This window comes from Apodemus sylvaticus, chromosome 3 (genome assembly GCF_947179515.1).
Source record: "Apodemus sylvaticus chromosome 3, mApoSyl1.1, whole genome shotgun sequence".
Taxonomy (NCBI): domain Eukaryota; kingdom Metazoa; phylum Chordata; class Mammalia; order Rodentia; family Muridae; genus Apodemus; species Apodemus sylvaticus.
The window spans coordinates 116416118-116422518 of record NC_067474.1 but is presented as its reverse complement, the minus strand read 5'-3'; the positions used below and the strand labels follow the sequence as shown (position 1 = coordinate 116422518).

At 42.6% G+C, this 6401-nt stretch overlaps 1 pseudogene; it reads left to right on the top strand.

Annotated features, from left to right (window-relative positions):
- Window positions 1-2100: 2100 nt before the first annotated feature.
- Window positions 2101-5055, top strand: LOC127680310 (PRAME family member 12-like; annotated as a pseudogene).
- Window positions 5056-6401: the final 1346 nt, after the last annotated feature.

Here is a 6401-nt window from a genome sequence, read left to right as displayed (position 1 = left end):
ATGTGGGATTTGTTTGTATTTTTCTTTGTTTGGTGTTTGGTTTTAATTGCTGTTGTCTTGTTTTGAGACAAAACCTCACTATTTAACCTTTGGCTAACCTAGAACTCCCTACACACTCAAGTACATGCTCACAGTAATGAATACACTGAAACAAGCACACAAACACAGACATTAAAACCACACACACTAATTATATCCATACATAAACAAGTAGTTGTGGGTGAACACAACATGAGTCAATCAAGCAAACAAGAGCATCTGAACTTCTAGTTCAGTGTTTGATCTCTCATACAAAGGTCTGCTTCAATCAACCAACAGTAGGATAAATGAATGTTTAACAGGATTAAGTGTGTGGAGACTCAATGGACCAATGAGATGGGAGCTTAAAGAAGGGAGGTGGGACTATATAGGGATGGGAGAGGAGAAAGGTGTATAAAATGGTCAGACGAAGCCAACTAGAATGACAGAGTCCTGAATCTTGGAGTTACTGTGTGATCCTGCTGGGAGTAGGAGCTCTGTAGACAGTGTCCATATCAGGTAAGTAACTTACCTCCATAAGGAGGCTCCTTGCTTGCTGGGCTAGCCTTATCACCATGCAGCTACAACTTCATTTCCAATTTATATTGTTTATATACGGTAGACTTCAGTTTTATGAGAAATGCGATTATATGGGAATTTCCTTCCTTTTAAAGATAGTGTGTTGATGAACAAGGATGGCCTTGAACTCTTGATCTTTTTGGTTCTGTCCAGTTTTTTATACTTAAGTCCAGAATTTCAGTTAGGATCACATTTATAATTTAATCCTTCTGAAGTCTCTTAAATTATTTTTCAGAGATTATGATTTGCAATTATATGAACTGGAATTTCCCCTTCACTATACCTTACAAAGTGTGCTGGGGAAGGATTTAGGCACAAAAGCCTAAAATTCTAGCTATTGGCTTGTGTCGCTGAAGCCACAGCTGGCCCAAGAACCAAGGGTGTAAGCATGTGGTTGCTTCAGCCTTTTCCAGGTGATTAGATATTTTATAAGATTTGCATGTGTATATTATGTATGCATGCACACATGAAAGTAGGTATGGGAAAATTATACAGCAGCCACACTTGGAAACTAGAATTACTGTCCTGGGCACAAGGGATCACAATCCAGGCTAGACTTAGAAGTACGGACAGATAAATTGTCACATCTATCTGTTCATCTGGACACAAACTTGTCATGAGAAAACTCTCATCCCTGTAGCCTGTGTACACTTGAGCTTCTCTAAGACTCACATGAGTAGCTGCTTTCATTCAGTAGTATGGCTTTCCAAAGGCTCTGGAGGAGGTAGCATGTTTTATTTAAGTTTGGAATTTTGGATGTGGTCTGAATGTATAGTCAGGTGGCCATGAATTAACAGACCTTTCATCTCATTTCCTAAATTAATATAATAAGCCCCAGCTTGCTCACATGGGTCTCTAAAGGGCTAAGTAGTACATGTGGACAGGCATCTCATAAGTTCTCCGTAGCCCTTCCCAGGAGACATCAATCTGTTGAAAGGACAATAAGGCTGGGTTATGCCTGTGACATTTGAACTATACTTTCTTTTTTACATGAAATTTGTAACATTTATTTAGGCAAAAAATCTCACTCTGTACACACAACATTAATACTTAAGTGACGTTCCATCTGAAAACACAGCATGATTTACGGGCAGAATGCCCCTGTGCACCAGGCTATGACTATATTTTCTTGACAACTGCAAAGTTGTTCAGTGTCTTTTTCTTGTAACAAGACTGGTCAGACTGTATGCTCCTGAATAACCCCTCTGATTAGGCATGAGATTAAGAGGAGCAGGGGTTGGTAACCCATGCAACAATGGTTAATTTTTTCCCCCCCGCTGTGGGTGCTTACAAGGGAATCCACATGCTGAGACTGATGAATTTTTGGTTTGGAGACCACAGGATTGGATCATTGGGCAGACTGAGTTCTCCATTATTGCCAGAGCATGGGCTCTGGACTTCTAGTTTCTGCAATGGTGAGACATAGAAATTTCCAAAACTTAGCCTGAAATTAATGTCTCCTAAATGCTTCACCAGGATCCTTCCAACTGAACACCTATCAGGATGAGCACCTACAACCCTCCCACACTCCAGCAGCTGGCACTGGATACTCTGCTGAGGAATGATGCCATAGACTCCTTTGATCTGGATCACCTGCCCACTGTGCTCTTCCCACCACTCTTCCTAGAGGCCTTCAATGGCAGACACACACAGATATTGAGGGCAATGATGGCAGCCTGGCCCTTTTCCTACCTCCCTTTGGAGCCACTGCTAAAAACCACTAATGTGGAGATGCTGCAAGCTGTGCTGAATGGCATAGATATACTGCTGACCCAGACAGTTCATCCCAGGTACGCAAGGCCTAAGGAGGCTAGAAAGGGAAACATGGGATTTTTTTTTTGAGACAGAGTTTCTCTGTGTAGCTCTGGCTGTCCTGGAACTCACTCTGTAGACAAGGCTGGCCTCGAACTCAGAAATCTGCCTGCCTCTGCCTCCCAAGTGCTGGGATTAAAGGTGTGCACCACCACCACCCAGCAGGATTAAAGTGGTAATATACACACACAGGAGGGCAGAAAAAAACAGGGTCAAACAGGATAGAGGCTAGTGATGTCATCAACTTGCAGGTCTAAAGAGTTACTATTCAAGTTGAAAGCAGATCTAAATGACAGTCGTAGGTCAGGACAGCACAGAGTACAAGTAGCCATAGTAGGATGAGCCTTTCTGTGGCTTTACTACAGGCACTAGATATGGAAGAGACACAAGTCAAGAGCAAATGAATGGAGAGAAGTGGGGCATGTCTCCAGATGCAGCTCATGCAGGGTCCTTGCCTGCCTGGCATGAGGTGCTATGATGGAGATGACATTAGACAGTGAGATCCAAGTGGATTCAATGTTGGTTTTACATTGTGATACTTTACCTTTTTCCCTCACAGAAGGTGGAAACTTCAAGTGTTGGACTTGAGAGTTGTGCACCAGGATTTCTGGGATGCATGAGCTGAAAAAGAGGATAGTGTCTGTTCAGCAGATATTTTGATCAAGAAGCAAATCCCAGAGAGCCTTCTTGGTTATCCACTGAAGCAGTGTTTTCAGGTAGTCACTAACCTGGCCCTCTTCTCTTCTCTGAACAAACACCAACAATGCTTGCTGCAATGGGCCCAGCAGAGAAAAGACTCTTTGCAACTATGCTGTCTGAAGATGGAGATTTGTGACTTCCCACTGGAGATTATCAAGTAGGTCTTTAACATTTTCCACCCAAACTACATTGAGGAATTGGAAATAAACACACACCAGGTCCTGTCCATCCTAAATTTCTTTGCAAATTTCCTTGGCGATATGAGAAATCTTCTCAAATTCCATCTATATCAAACCAACTTCAACATTAATGTTGTGAACACAGTAACAGATATAAAGACGTGTGCTGCCCAATTCTTTTTTCAGTTCTCCAAACTTAACCGTCTCCAGCATCTCTATGTGAATGGTGCCCACTTTTCCTATGACAACATGAAAGAGTTGTTCAGGTAAGGAAGGATGGTGAGCTGGTTCTGCTCTGGCAGCAAATCATTCCTTATATGTTGAACATTAGTAAGCACCTGATATATGCTAATCACAGAGTCAGTTACAATGATAGATTCATTACAGTATCAAAGTGTGGATTGTTTGTTTCTTAACTGAGCTCACTTGGCTCAATAACCACTCCTTTGCAGAGTCTAAGCTGGGGTAAGGGATACTGAGAGAGCTACCTTACACACATGTCCTTCGTGTGGGTCAGATGTATTAAATGTGCTTTGCATATTTCCCTTTGGGATCCAGGCAAATCTAATGGAAGGAAACAGGACAAAGCAGAACACCCTCAGCTGGAGAGGCTCCACAGCTGCCCTCTACATAGATATATGATTCAGGAACTAGTTTGTTCTTCTATTGGAGTCAGTCAGCATCTAATTCTCTCTACAGGAAAGGATGGTTTGAACACATGTTGGAACTAAGTAAATGGGAAATCTGTGACACTGGGGTAGGGGTCATCAGTCAAGGGTAGAACACTGAAATCAGGGATGGAGACAGTGGAGGTAGTAGGGACATGGATAAACTCTGCAGGACACAGGCCAAGATGTTGCCAGAACCTTTCAGTGCTGGGTATTTCTAGGTATGCTCTCCTGGTATGCTTGGGCAAGCTCTACTTCTCTGACAGAGTGAGGAAGGGGAGTTGCAGAAATGTGGTCTGAGCCCATCCTACCTGACTGTAATATGCTTCTGTATACAATGCTATGAGGAGACACCAACATGCTGTTTCCCAAGGGTGGACCTTCAACATAAGCATAGATTGACTTTACATATGTGGATTCTCCGTGTCAGTGCCAATCTTTCTAGTGTCTTCCAGCAACATGACCCAAACCAATTTTCTTGTTCTTTCTCTAGATGCCTGAAGAGCCCCTTGGAATCCTTGTCTATGATTTTCTGCCATCTCTCAGTGTCAGACTTGAAACACATGTCAGAGTGTCAGAGGCTCTATCAACTGAAACACTTGCACTTCTATGGTATAGTGTTTTATGAGTCATGTTTCAAGAGTCTCCAAATTCTCCTAGAGAAAGTATCTGAAACTCTGCAGACCCTGCAGATGGAAAACTGCAGGATGACAGACTCTCAACTCAAAGTCCTTTTGCCTGCTCTGACCCAGTGCTCACAGCTCACCTCTGTCAATTTCTATGACAACGACTTCTCCACTCCTGTACTGAAGGACCTTCTGCAATGCATGGCCAATCTAAGCAAGTTGACTGTTGAGCGGTACCCTGCCCCTCTAGAGTGCTATAATGACATGGATCCTGTTGTGGTAGGGAGATTTTCCCACCTGTGTCCTGAGCTCAAGGATATACTCATGGCCAAAAGGCAGCTCAAGACACTCTCTTTTGCTACATTCCCCTGCCCTCACTGTTGGATGCGCTGTGTCTATGACAGGAAGACCAGACTTTGCCATTGTTGGCAGGAAAGAGGAGATTGTTTCTGGATGCTGAGAAAGGAAATCTGAGGAAGTACATTCATCATGAGTCCCAGAATTCAAGGCTTCATATGTATTGGAATCAAAATGGTGATCAGTGTATAGAGACCTCAGGGATGACTTGACATGAAGAAGAATAGGATAATAACATCAGGTGTCTTGTGAAATCATAAAGACAGTACTACATTTCTAAATGTGCCTTCATCAGGACAGGATCACCAGCAGCTTCCCCATGTTGTAAATATATGTCCAATCTATGAACTGAATGGTCTCTTGTGCTACTGAGTCATTGACCTCAGTTTTTGGTTATAGTAATGGTGTCCTATGACCTCATCATGTGTATGATCCAGGAAATTATCATCTACGCTCTGTTGTAAACAAAGTTCATTAAAGTCAATTATGGTATTATCTTCTTCTCTTTAATTCCTATTGTTTGCCTCCTTGGTTTGCCATGTGCACAGATTTGTCAAACTAATTGTAAAGGACTCGTGGAATCCAACCTCTGTACAAAACCATCTTTGCGATGTGATGGGACTGAGCACAGTGGTATTCCTGTGCAAGATCCTGAAGGTGAACACATTTTAGAAAGGGGGTGGGGTACTTGATAGTACTTAAGGTTCCATCAGTGCTCACAGAGATGGGATATCATAGGAATTATTATGACCATGGTACACAGTTTTGTCTGTGAAAGTGTGGTCCAACAACGTAACTTATTCAGTACAAGTAGAATGCACACTGTACTCATCCCCTGAGGGGCTGAACCCTCTACAGGTCAAGTCATTCACATAAATGTAGAGAAAAGATAAACAGGATTGTCCTGCCTCAGGCACACCTGAGATTCCTAATCTCTGTGTCTGGACAGTTTTTCTTTGAGACAGTGTAGTTAGTTCAGCAACAAAGTCCCCTGTGGAAGAGATTCATTCTCCTGCAGCTTCTGGTTCATTTTCTCAGGGCAAAACTGTTTTCTCAGCCTTGTAGCTCTGCCTCAGCAGCTTATAGCACACACACACACACACACACACACACACACACACACACACAGTGTTTTAGACTGTGTTGTCCATATGATTCCAACCTATAGAGCAAACTCATCCTCTATTTCCAACATTCTGAGTACCTGGCCCTCAGGGGTGTACCCTACTTCAAATAGTACACCTTAGGATCAGGAGACAAGGCCCAGAAGATTAGTGTGATTGCTACACATTTAAACCATTCTAGGATTCTTTTCTGGTACCAACCTGAAGACTCCCATCCATCTAACTCTCTGTGATTCCACTTCCATTGGATCCTGTGCTCACTTCAGAACCCTTATGTGATGCATGAAGGTACATGCTGGCAAAACATACACTTACATTAAAATAAATAAATATTCACAG